Genomic DNA, 13,127 nt, shown 5'->3' with positions numbered 1-13,127 from the left:
GCGGCTGGGCCCGTGAGCCATGGCCGCTGAGCCTGCGCGTCCGGAGCCTGTGCTCCGCAACGGGAGAGGCCACAGCGGTGAGAGGCCCGCGAACCGCAAAAAAAAACAAAAAAAAATACAGGTTTAATTAATGAAAAGGGTGTTAGCTAAATAGAGCTGTCTCGCCCCACGGCCTCTATTCTTCCTGGAAACTGTTGCCCCCGGCGGGCCTGCAGGTGGCAGCCCTCCCCTTACTGAGGGTCTGGGACCCTCCACTGAGTCACGGCACCTGGACCCACGGGAGGAGACTGGGACGCCCATGTCTCTGACTCTCGGTAGCACATTTTGAAACACCAGCTGCGCAGTAACAGCTCCCGCTGGGTAGGTGACCTCTCGCTGCTGAACTGCTGGGGGGGCCCGGCAGCCGCTCCTTCCTGCGAGGACCGAGCCGCAGGGACGGGGCCTCCTTCAGGACGTGCGTCCGGCTCACGCGGCCTCTTGTTCTCGCCCGTTCTCCTTCCTGAAGCTGTCGTCTTCCTGACGAACAAAGGAAAGAGAAGTAACTCAGCGAGGCCGAGCACAGCACAGGGACTAACTCAGATCTCACAGGATGACTCACCGCCACGCCTCCCCGGGGACCCTGCGGCCTTGGCCGTCCTTGTCCCTGCCCACTGGCCGCCACCTACTCTCGAGAAGCCGGCGAGGAGCCAGCCCCTGAGCGGCAGTGTCTGGGGCGGGAGCAGCCATAAGTGACCGTCCTGTGGACGAGAACTCAGAGCCCAGTGAAGCCCAGACGCTGGGCCGAGTCAGCTGGGTGGGCATCAATCAGGTGGTCCAGGGAGGGCTCCAATCCCTCCCGCTGGCCTCAGTGCTGGCTTCCGTGCCGAAAAGAGCGTCCTCAGTCCTTCGATCTGGGGGTGATCGGCTGTTCCACCGGACACGAATGTCCTTCTGCTCTATTTGCCTTTGAAGAGGTCATTGCTTTAACTAGTTTAACTTTTCATCATCTGACGTGAGGAGGATGTAGTAACTGCATAGCGATGGCCAGACAATGGATAAGACAGTAAGTTAATCATGAACGTAATACAGCGTCTGCTAAACACCCGCCGTTGGGCTGGGGGTTTGTGCATCTCATCCAGCCCGAGAGCAGCCCTGGAGGAGGGAACCCCTTTGGCTCACTGACGGCTAAGTCAGTAGGGCTTCCTCAGTGCACAGAGAGCCCCGGGGGCCCTGCCCGCAGGTGTGCCTCCCAGGGGCCCCGCCCGCAGGCACTGGGTGTTCTCCCGTCTGTCATCGTCCCTGCATGGGCCGTGACCACGGGAGTGGCGTCCATCAGCACAGACGCGCCTCTCACCCCCTGCTCACGGCCCTTGTGCGCAGCAAGGTCTGGGGTGACTGCACTTTGGCACACAAGCACCCAGGCCAAGCACGGGGGCTGGGGTCCTGTCCAGGCAGGCAGTGATGCTGAGATGCCTCGGGCAGCGCTGCGCCCGCACTGCGCCAGCTCTCCCAGCCCCGCTCCCGGAGCCTGCGGCCCTGAGCGGGAGGCTCTGGCCGTCCTCCTCACTGTCCTGTCACATAACTTGCTTTATGTTGAAGACAGGGCGGGACCGAGTGTGCCCCAGTCCAGCCTGCAGGAGGTCAGCCAGCTGCCCAGCATGGAGACCACCAGGAGGGCTGTCCCCCACCTGCATCTATGTTCTATATCTTCAAAGAAAAGGATATTTTAAGAAGAAAAAGAGATGAATCTGGGTGTCTTTGCCTTGTGGAAAGAAATAGTTTTGTTTTTTCTGTACATGGGCCTCTCACTGTTGTGGCCTCTCCCGTTGCAGAGCACAGGCTCTGGATGCGCAGGCCCAGCGGCCATGGCTCACGGGCCCAGCTGCTCCGCGGTACGCGGGATGCTCCCGGACCGGGTCACGACCTGTGTCCCCTACCTGGGCAGGCGGACTCCCAACCACTGCGCCACCAGGGAAGCCCAGCTGTTTTTAATTTTGACACAATAATAAGAGAATAGACTTTGGGGAAGAAATAGACATGAAACATTCATGCTTCCTGAGGATGAGTAAGGATTTGGTAACTCCTCTTGGTGGAGGGCAAGGAAGCTCCTCTGGATCTGGTCCCGGGGCTAGGAGACCCAGAGGGTGCAGACGGGGCTGCCTCGGGCTTTTCAGGCCAGCTCTCGGGGGGACAGGCCGGCCTCTAACTCCTCCGCTGGCAGGACCTGGGGGGTCTGAGGGCAAACTGTGCAGGGGGGGCGGGTGCTCGTCCTCGAAGTCAGAGGGAGCCCAGGAAGCAGGCGGCCAGACAGGGACAGGAGGCCAGGAAGGACCCCAGCCCCGTTGTCCCCTAAACAAGCGTGACTTAGGATCGCGAGCTCAAGTCTGGACCCAGGCAGCCAGCAGAACCTAGCGTCCACGCCCACCCAGGGACCCCAGTCACCTCTGGCCACGAGCACACAAGTCCACCCCTAGGGTCCCCTGACTGCTCCTCCAGCAAACAGCCCCCACAGAGCTTCTGCGGGAGACCGGTAGGTCGGCTCCAGGGAGACTGTGTAGACGGAGTGTGTCCTGCGTGGCTGTGTAGACGGGGTGGGTAGTGGCTGTGTGACGGGTGGTTGTGCTGCGAATTTACAGCGTTCTTCGTGCTCTTCCCAGCAGGCGCTCAGTCCTTCTCTAGGACGAGTGACCCGACCCCAGGGTGTATTTGGAGCAGAGGACGGGAGTATTTGGCACCTGGAGACGCAGCAGTTTGAGGGAGGTGTGTGAATGCCAGTCTGCACACCTGAATGCTGTGGGTCCTCCAGGCTGTGTCTGTGGAGCTCATGTTCTCACACAGATGCTGGTCCCTGACGACGTTGAAATGCTCAGCTGGTACTCGTTCGCCTCAGTGCTTCGCGTCCTGGATGTGCCGGAACTTTTCCTCCTGAGGAGCAGGGGCAATAGCGTCTCCTCGGGGCCAGGAGGATGGAGACGTGCAGACTTGCTGCTTTCCCCTGATGGGATGAGGTTGGGAACACGGCCCACGGACCCTGGACTTATACCTGTGCACACGCACGTGCACGTGTGCACAGAGGAGGGGCCTGGGAACGTGTCCACATACACATGCACACACACACACTGGGTGGCAGTGAACCCCAGCTTCCAACTAGGACGTTTGAGCCCTTTCCTGGCAGGTACCCTGTCTGGGTGGCTGGTCCCCACGCCCTGCAGGGTGAAGGCAGCCCCTTTCTTAGGATGGCGGGGCCTCTCTGTGGACCTGGGCCACGGGCACCATCTGTCCCGTACTGGCCTGGGTGTGTGGTGAGTAATTCTAAGCTGCAGGAGAACGGTCGGGCTGCGCCAGAGGAGCCAAGGCCCCTCCCCTGAGAGGCCAGAAGGGGCCCTGTGGGCCTCCTCAAGCGGAACAGCACCTCAACACGGGCCTGGGCTGGACGCCGGGGAAACCCCGGCCCACGGGCTCCTGCATCCACGCTGCTGCTCCGTTTCCCCACCGGTGAGCACAGGTCTGCCTGGCTGGGGGACGGCGGCTTCTGATGGAGGCCCCGGGGGTGGCAAACGGCCTCCTGGCCTCCTGCCAGGCACCTCGGTGCCCAGAGCCTGGCCAGGCCACGTGTGGGCCCTGCATGGGTGGAAACGCCCCTCGGCCAGAGGCATGGCCTCTTGCTCCCCTGTTCGGGGTGCCGGCAGGGACCCCGAGCTCCACAGATGCTGCCTGAGGCCGGGCGGGGATGCTGACCCCGAGCTCCAGTGCACACACCTCCTGCCTGAGGCCGAGGCAGCCCCACTCTCCGCCCTCTGCACCTCAAGCAGCCGGCTTAGAATTTTATAGTCAACGTGTAAGTTCGTCTTTGCCTGTTGCTTTCTGGAAAAAGCTGGTCTGGGGAAGCACTGGGGTTGGAGGGAGACAGCTCCACCCATGGGCGTGGAGGATGGGCCCTCTGCTTGCAGACGCTTCGGTGACAAAGGCGAGATGGCCCCATGGGGACAAATGGGTCCTTTTGTGGGAACGAAGTGTCGTGGCACCCAGGCATGTCCTCCAGGAAGGGCAGCCATGGGAGCCCAGCAGCCCTGGGAGCCCGGCAGCCACAGGAGCCCTGCAGCCCTGGGAGCCCGGCAGCCATGGGAACCTGGCAGCCACGGGAACCCGGCAGCCACGGGAACCCGGCAGCCACAGGTGCCCTGCAGCCATGGGAACCCGGCAGCCACGGGAGCCCTGCAGCCCTGGGAGCCCGGCAGCCCTGGGAGCCCGGCAGCCATGGGAACCCGGCAGCCACAGGTGCCCTGCAGCCACGGGAACCCGGCAGCCATGGGAGCCCTGCAGCCCTGGGAACCCAGGAGCCATGGGAACCCGGCAGCCATGGGAGCCCTGCAGCCCTGGGAGCCCTGCAGCCACGGGAGCCCTACAGCCCTGGGAGCCCGGCAGCCACGGGAACCCGGCAGCCACGGGAGCCCGGCAGCCCTGGGAGCCCGGCAGCCATGGGAACCCGGCAGCCACGGCCCAGCTGCTGGTTCGTGTGCACCCTCTGTGCCTCCGTTTCTCCACCTGTGAAGAGGGGGCACAGGGCTCCCGAGGTCCTCTTGGGCTCTTGGAGAGAGCAGGAGCCCTTTGAGGTTTGGGGGAAAGATTACACCCTGCTCACCTCTCCCCTCCCCGCACCCCTGCAGGGCACAGTGTGTCCTTCAGGCGCGGCGGTGCTGGGCCACGTGGGCCCCGGCCTGCACGCCGGCAGACTGGGAGCCCGCTCGCACGTGAGCCCCGAGGTCCCTCGGGAGGCGCGTTCCTGAAGGTCGTGCTGCGCGTCCTGCAGCAGGTGGGTCTAAACTGTGGGTCAGCGCATGGCTGGTGCCCCTCTGACCACCTCCTCCCTCTTCCTCTCACTCGAAGGACATTTTCAACCTCACGCTGTGGGACAGGCCCTCGTGGGGACTCAGGTGGAGAAGGGAGAGGGGTCAGGAGGAATCACAGGTCGCAGGGAGGAGAGAGGTTGGACTCGGACAGCCCGGCGCTTCCAAGTGGGTGTTGGCAGAGGGGCTGGCTGCGGCGGGGGCTGTGCGTGGTGGGGCTGCAAGTGTGCAGGGGGCTGTGGGGGCCCCGAGTCTGGACTTGACCCCCAGGCTGCAGGAGACCAGGCGTGCTTTCGGCAGAGGTGCCTGCTGTTTTGTGAGGTGAGTGGCAGGATGGCAGTCAGACAAGGGGGGCCATGGTGCCCTGTGGCCCCAGCTGCCAGTCAAAGCCTCCTGCCTGGTCCGGGGCTTTTAGGGGACGTGCTTGGGATCATGGCGGGCAGATCCCAGTGTCCTCAGCAAGGAGGCACCTTCTGGGAAACCTCAACCCCACCGTGAACAGCTGGGCTCCTCCGCACCCCCAAGAGGCCCTGATGCTGGGATTCCCGTCAAGAGTGCCCTTAAAAAAGTGGGAGCTCAATAACATGGTAGCAAGTGAGTGGAATGTCTGATTTCACCCTGCTTTTGGAGCTTTTCAGGTCGAGGACAGTGTCAAAAAAACTCTTCAAAAATTCAGCAGGAAGTAATTACAGTCAAAGATATGAAGTAGCTTCCCTTTCAAAATCTTGCTTAATTTGTCCTACTGCTATTAAAGGATTAATTAATTCCTACTTATTAAAAATGCTTCTTCAGAGCTATCAAGTACTTTGGTTAATTAAAGGAAACTTAAATTTGCGAAGAATCAGTAGAGTCTTACTAAATAGTGTTTCCGCCAGCTGCTGCGGGATCCATTTGACTACAGCTGCATATTTAGGAAAAGCTGTTGAAAAGAAAAGCAGCAGGTAACCCTTCACTTAAGACTGCGCAGAAGCTGTCCTTGAACAAGCCAGAGCATGGCTGGGGCAGGATTCAGAGATTTCACCCGTGGCCTCCGGGCAAGGAAGAGGCCTCTCACTGGGAAGGGGCAGCGCAGGGTGCAGAGCCCCTACCAAGCCTGCCGTTCATCAGCTCTAAGCATGACTCTGGTTTTCTCCTACCCACAAAGCAATGACTCACACGCTTTCCAGTTGCACATAATCTGTGCTCCCAGTGATTTCGCTGCAGCACCAGGAGGGGCAGGTGGGCGTCTGGATGGCGGCTCTGGGAGCAGCCGTGGTTTGCTGGAGCGACGGTGCGTTGAGACCCTCCCCTCTCGCCTGCTCTGCTGTGGCTGGTCCCCTGCTGGCCCCAGAGCTTCCCTGTCTAAGTCTGAGCTCAGGGACGGTGCCCCGGATGCAGCATCTCCTGGGGGACCCCCCTCACTGCACAGACCTCTCCTCTCCTTTTTCCACAGAGCCTGGTGGTGGGTGGATGGACCCTCCTCACCCCAGACACAAAGCTAGATTCCAGATGCCTACGGAGATAAACACATAAACGACAAACTCTCACCACGGGAAGATTAACACCGGCGAGACAGTGACCTCGGCACATGAAACCCACTGAGTATGCTGGACCCATGAGTTCACGGTAACACTGGACATAGAATCGGTGTCTCTGATTGTTGTCATTTGGTATTATGAACAAATCAACATTTACAAAGCAAGTAAAAACAATAACACAATCAATGCAAATCATGATTATAAAACTTATAAATATGTTAGAAGAGCCGTTCTTGGTAAGCAATATCAAAGGAATTCTTAAAAATCTTTAAGAAAAAGTATATAATTGGTTATTCTTGGAGAATGCCATTGAACAAAGTTTTAAAAACAATTTAACAGATGCACGCTGGCAAAGAAGCAAGCGCCAATCTTGTCTTTCTTAGATGGACGGTACCAAAGGGTGGGTGGGGCCCCGGGTGGGCATTGCAGCTTCCCCTTTGTCCCCGACCTTGGCTTACCTTGCTGGGTAGATGCTGGGTCTCCAGGGTCAGGGCCTGTGTCCAGCTCTCTGGGGCCTCCCCTGCGACCCCAAGATGCCGGGCACCACCGCCCCACTGGCATCAGACCTTCCTGGACGCTGCCCCACTGGCTGACCCATGTGTGGAACGCCCATGCGGGTCTCGTGGCTTTCCTCCACTGTGTTTGGCTCCTGGGGCCCGTTTCCTGGCTCCAGCCACGCCCAGGTCTTCAGACACCTCTGCGGGGTCCCCGCTGGGTGCTGACCAGCGCTGAGCTCACGGCTCCATCCACGTCTGCCGCGGCATCACACGTGGCCTCAGAACAGTGTCCAGCAAGTCACACAGAACATGCAGCAAAGATACAGGCTTTACTGGGGAAACAGCAAGGCTCAGCGAAGGGAGAGAACCCAGGGACAAGCCCAGGTCTCAGTGTCCATGTCAGGCATACGGGGTTAGGGGGCCTGCCGGGACGTGGGGCGTCTGTCCACGGGAGGCTGCGGCTGGACGCAGCCCCCCATCCAGTGGAGCCCATCCCCTCGCGTCCACAATTCATGAGTGAGAATTTTCTTTGCAGCATTGTTTGTAAAAGGAAAAAAATGAAAACAACTCAAAAATCCGTGAATAGAGAAGCAGTTGAACTATGGTGCAAATTATGGAATATTCCACAGCCTTCCAGATTAAATGTACCAGAACTGCCACGATGGACATCACGGGACAGACCACTCTCTCACACTCAGTACCCACATGATACTGCGCTGTGTGGAACCCACGTGTGTGGATTCCACATGTGTGGAACGCCCACGTGGGTCTCATGGCTGTCCTCCAGCGTGTTTGGTTCCTGGGGCCCGTTTCCTGAGGAATAACTCGCAGGTCTGGCCAGACCAGAAGCCTGCCTGCCGCTCCTGCCTGGACAGGGCTGGCCTAGCGTGAGGTGGAATTTCTGATTTGAATCACTGGCCCGTGTTGAAGCCTGGCCGCTGCAGCCGGAAGCCTGGAGCTCTTGCTGGAATCCTCGGCAACAGTTGGTCTGGGCTCCTGCCTGAGGACGGGCCTTGCCGAGCAGTGGCGGCCCTGGGGTCGGGGATCGATCTCTGCGCACACACAGGTGCTGGGCGGTGATCGCCGCTCCCAGAGCGCTCGCTCCCCACGTCCCGTGCTGCCCGACAGCCTGCCAAGGCCGCGGCCCCAGGAGTAAGGGCGAAGGCCGCAGGTGTGTCTCCCGCGAGACACAGAGAAGGAAGCGCCTGTGCGGACCCTCTCTGGGCTCCATCCTGGGGCCAGGGCAGGGCTGTGTCTCCAAGACAGGGCAGTGGACACTGCAGACAGTGCAGCTTCCCTTTTCCAGGTGGCGTCCAAGGCCTGCCTTCACCCTAAACGCCTGCCTGGTTTCCCAGGCAACAGGCATCACTAAGTGCAGATCAGGACGCGAAGCACAGGGCTTAGCCCCGCCCATGCGGCTCTGCCCCAGGAGACCAGGAGGACACGCAGGCCTTTGAAAGTGAGTGGCTGGTGGGGGCCGGGCGGGGACGACAGCTGGTGAATTGTGGCCACCTCCTGGAGCACCAGAGGGCAGGAGGGAGGAAGGGATTCCCTGAGGTCAGACGCTGGAAGGCCAGCGGAGGCGCATGTGTGGTCGTCACTCAAGGACCCCCGGCGCCCTGGAGGGAGTGGAGGACACAGGGTCTGACCGCCTGGGAACACGAAACCGGCAGGAAGCTGTGGCAAGTGGTGGCTGAGTCCAGGGTGGGATTTAGATCAAAGGCCTGCAGCTGTGACAGCCCGCGGGTGGGGTCCTCGCAGCCAGGGGACTGGAAGGGGCTGCAGCAGCTGAGCGGGGGCTCCCCCCAGGGAGAGGCCTCAGGGCATCTTCCCTGGAGTCCGTCCTGGGGTCCCTAGTGTGTGGCACACGGGTTTGTTCCCCAGGAACCTGGGACGCTCGGGTCACCCCTCCCTGCTCACCCCTCCCTCCCATCGAGGCCAGAGGCCCCACCCCCCAAATGCCCGCTGGCCTGGCGGCGAGTTTCGGTCCAGGGGTGAAGCTCTCCTGTCAGAAGTGGCTTCAAGCTCGGGGAGGCACAGGGCCGGTGAGCTCCAGGCACAGTCCAGGGCACTGGCGAGGGGTCGTCAGGGCGGGGAGGACATACGCTACCCCCTGCACCGAGCAGTTCCGGCCTCTGTGAAATCGGCTAATCGGGACGTATCGAGTGACCACCTCCCAGGAGCAGAGAGCTGGTGCGGGGCCACCGGGCGGACCCAGCTCTCTCTGCTGGAGCCACAGTGACGGCACGACTTAGACGAGAGGCAGGCTCCCCTGTCCACCCTCCCCAGGGACATGTGTGACCCGCGGGTCCCGGACTCGGGCCGCCGCTGCCCTGAGTGACTCGGGCTCACGCTGACCTCGTCCTTGCTCGCAGCAGGGGCAGCGCCTCCCCCTCAGGCCTGGGATTACCAGCCTGCAGGTGTAGGTGCTGTGCGTTTTCCAGAAGAATCTCTTTACTTCTGCCCCATTTGATTCCAAGAAGAGAAAAGCACCCTCAGGTTTACCTTATTTCAGAGAAAAATGCCCTCAGCCTTGGGCCCCTGCCTGGGCCCCGGCTGTGCCCTTTTCTAGGAGAAGGCCGCTCTAAGGGGGCTTTGAGCATTTGGGGTCCGCCCACCTAAGCTCCCCTGAGCAGGAAGCAAACCTGCTACGAAGCCCGTGGCCTGGCTGTGCTGCACACGCGGTGGCCCTGGCTGCCACCCAAGTCCCCCAACTCGATGGACCCGCCCACCTCCCTGGAGGAGGCGGCAGGAAGCAGACTCTGAACAGGGTGAGCATGTGGGCAGCCTGTGCTCCGGCCTGTGGCCCCCCAGCCCGCAGCCCGGCCGGGCGCTGGAGCTGCGTGGACTGCGGCCACCCCACACCCCTGCGTCCCAGGCTGCGCCCCTGTGGCATCACCCATGACCTCCAACCGCAGGCTCCCACCACCGCCCGGCTTTCTCCCCCACCTCCAGCTGCTCCTGCCCCCCTCCTGCTGAGCCCCAGGAACCCTGGGTTGGTCCCCTCCCCTCCTCTCACCCACCACCTCCCACCCACCAGCAAGCCCCAGGCTCCACTTTAAAAAAGCAGCCCAGGTCTGGGAGCTTCTCCCACAGTGGGTTGAGCCATGCTCAGCCTCATGGGGGTACTGTGGCCTTCCCACAGCCTGTACCACAGGCCCCAGCCTCACCCCTCCCCCAGCCTCACCCTCCCCCAGGCTGCACCCCTCCCCCAGCCTGCACCCCTCCCCCAGCATCACCCCTTCCCCAGCCTGCACCCCTCCCCCAGCCTGTACACCCTACTGTCCCCTCACCCGTCAGCCAGCAACACCCTGGATGAAACATAATTTAGATCAGGAACAAACCAAGGGTCATCATCCCAGAAACTGCTGGATCGCGGGGTCCCCACCTTTCTTCCAAGGAGCCACCCGCACAGGTATGAGACGCCAGGTGTTCAGCGCAGAACAAGCCCAAGCGCCCATCCTGTCCAGTCCCTCCTCACGGGGCCCAGTTTCAAACTGGGGGCCCCACATTCCAGAGCTCTCGGTGCCTTCCTCCGTCCTCAGGGCCAGGAGCATCCTTTCTGTGCTGCCCACTCTCTGCTTCTCTTTCTGCTTCCCTCTGCCGCTTCAGGACCCTGCGGTCGCATCAGGCCACCAGGAGAATCCGGAATGACCTCCACCGGTCCTTCGCCAGCAGCGTCCTTTTGCCAAGCGAGGGGCCACATCAACAGGCTCTGCTGTGGACACCTTGGGACCGTTCCTCTGCTGACCTCATGAAGGGCCATGCTTTCTCCCAGGAAGGGCTGACACCACAGGCCCCAGGGCTGACCAGGGGCTGGCGGGGCGCGCTGGGCACCGCTTTGCGCTCTCCTCGGCTAGCACACCCGCAGCTTGCTCCCCACTCTGAGGAGGAGGGAGTGCCCGGGACCGCACTGGTTGCTAAAAGTCTCACCTCCTTTTAAGGATATTTCCTGGGTTTCCTTACTTCTTCAGAGGTTTTAATTTTTTGCCTTGAAATTCATGCAACCCGGCTATTTTGAGACAAAGGGTGTTATTTTGCAGACATTATTTGGGGCAAATGGCGTAGCCCCCAAGAGACTTTGGAGGCAGACCGGTCGGTGTCTGTGCAAGTAACACCCCCCCAGGAGAAGCAGGAAGTGTGGCCGCGCAGAACGGAGGGCAGAGAGGACCCCCCCCCTCCCTGGCTGACGGCTGGCTGGGTCCTGCATTCCTCTCAGAAGAAGAGAAAGCAAGCTGACCCTGGCGGAAATCACCAGGGTCCAGGAAGTGTGGGGACAGGGGAGTGCGTTGTGGCCAGTAACTTTCAATGCTAAACGCACAGTTTATCATCTGAGAGCAAAGAGGGGGCCAGACTCTGAACTCAGGGGTCTTACAGGCCCAGGGAGGCTGAGCCCGCCGTCCTTCAGGGAGACCCGCCCCGGGAGACCCCCAACGGCCTCTGTGGCCTCTCCTGCCCGGAGGGGAGCTCGGCCTCCCCCAGGGGCCCCGCCGGGTGTCAGAGCTGCCTGTGCAGCTTCTGCTCTGCAAAGGTCAGGTGTGTTTCCTCTGAGAGGCCGCACACGGGGGAGGGGAAGTGACCCCTTTTCCCTCCAATGAACTGACTCCTTCACCCTGTGGAAGCGAAACCGAGGCCAGGGAGGAGGGGGTCGGCCCTGCCGGGCCTCAGCCTCTGGTGGGCGGTGGGTCTCTGGCCCCTGTTAGCCTGGGTGAGCGGGGTGGAGAAAGAGAGAGCAGTTTTTCTTACAAACTGTAGAGTTTGGTGCCCTCCGAGGCCTTTCCTCCCTCGTCTCAGGCACCACCTGCCCACCCCTGCCCTGCTCTCTCTCCCGTGCTCCCACCCGGGGAGGCCCACCCCGTGTTTTGCTCTCTTTCCTTCAGCTCAGGGCTCCGTCTGACCTGGTGGTGCCCTTGGCTGGGGCCACTTCTGGGGGAATTGCATCTTTGAGGCCAAACATGGCGTCTTTACAGGCTGTTAAATGGAGAGAACGGCTTTGACTCCAGGGGTGTGGGGACTTTGTGAGTGACCCAAGTTATTCCCTGTGCCCCCCAAAAGCAGCAGCCCGGCCTCTCCCACGCCCTCAGCTTCCCACGGCCCCAGGGAGGAGCTGAGCTGGCTTTGCCACTGGGCTTAAGCCTCCAAAACACCCTCCACCGCCCCGACAGCTCTGACCACTCCCCTGCAAAAGAGCGAGGACTGTGACCTCGGCCAGGGCGCCAGCGTGCCGACGGAAGGGGAAGATGCCTGCCCCAGGACGCAAGCTACGACCCCTCCAAGGCGGTAGCCCCTGTCCTGCCGAGCCGGGCAGGACACAAAGAAGAAAAAGCTGGTGCCGCCTGCCCCACGGCACAGGCTCCCGCGGCCAGCGGGACCCCAGTGTTGACTCCGTGCCGGCCTTGTGAAGGTTTAGTGCAGGAGCCACGGGCCTCTAGGCAGGGCACCTGGGCTCTGCTGTCGAGTTAGATTCAACAGCTCGCAAAGGAAGGAATCACTTCTTCAAGAGCCCCTTTCATCCAGCCGCCCGTATTTCCCAAGGACCTTCCTTGACCTGTGGAGCCTCCCCTGCGACCGCAGGGCCAGCGCAACAGCACTGGCTTCTCGTGGCCCCCGATGGACCACCGAGCCTCGACGGAACATGCGTTCTCATGGGTGCGTCACTGCTCCTTGCTGGTTTCCATAGCCTGCGAGTAATTTTCCTTTGAACCAGGCTTGTGTGATGTGCTAAAGGACGTTAGGTTTTATTTGTGTTACTGTATTAAAAACAGATGAAACGTCAGTTGATCCACTGGCCCTTTGGGGTTACAGACAAAATCATTTGAAAGGTCTTTCTAAAAGTTTTTAAATTAAAGCTGCTATGGTGGTTAAAGATGTGTTGAAGGGTTCTGTATAAATCAAAAGGAATGACAATAACAAAAGAAACCCACGAATGAATAACTGTCATGGTTCATTTATTCAGTAACTAACGCAGAGAACACAGGCTCTGAGGCAGCACTGTCAGGGGAACATCCCACATCTGGTACCTGTGCACTCTGTCACCTGGGAGCCCCAGTTTTCTCCTTTGTGAAATGGAGAAAATGATCTCTCTTGCAGGGCTATTGGGGCCTTTAAAGAGATATTGCCCCTCTAAAAGGAAAGAAAGGTATTATATATAATATCAGGCTAGAAACTATGTAAAGGGACCTGCACATGACAGGTGTTCGATGAATGTTACCTACTGTTATTTCCAATAAGACCAAGGCAGGTGTTATGTTTGCTTAAAAATGACTGAATGTCTGTCCCACAAAAAA

The sequence above is a fragment of the Aethalodelphis obliquidens genome, unplaced genomic scaffold (assembly GCF_003676395.1).
Source record: "Aethalodelphis obliquidens isolate GAN/ISIS:26980383/991018 unplaced genomic scaffold, ASM367639v1 scaffold3, whole genome shotgun sequence".
NCBI classification, from domain to species: Eukaryota; Metazoa; Chordata; class Mammalia; order Artiodactyla; family Delphinidae; genus Aethalodelphis; species Aethalodelphis obliquidens.
This window is presented reverse-complemented; position numbering follows the sequence as displayed.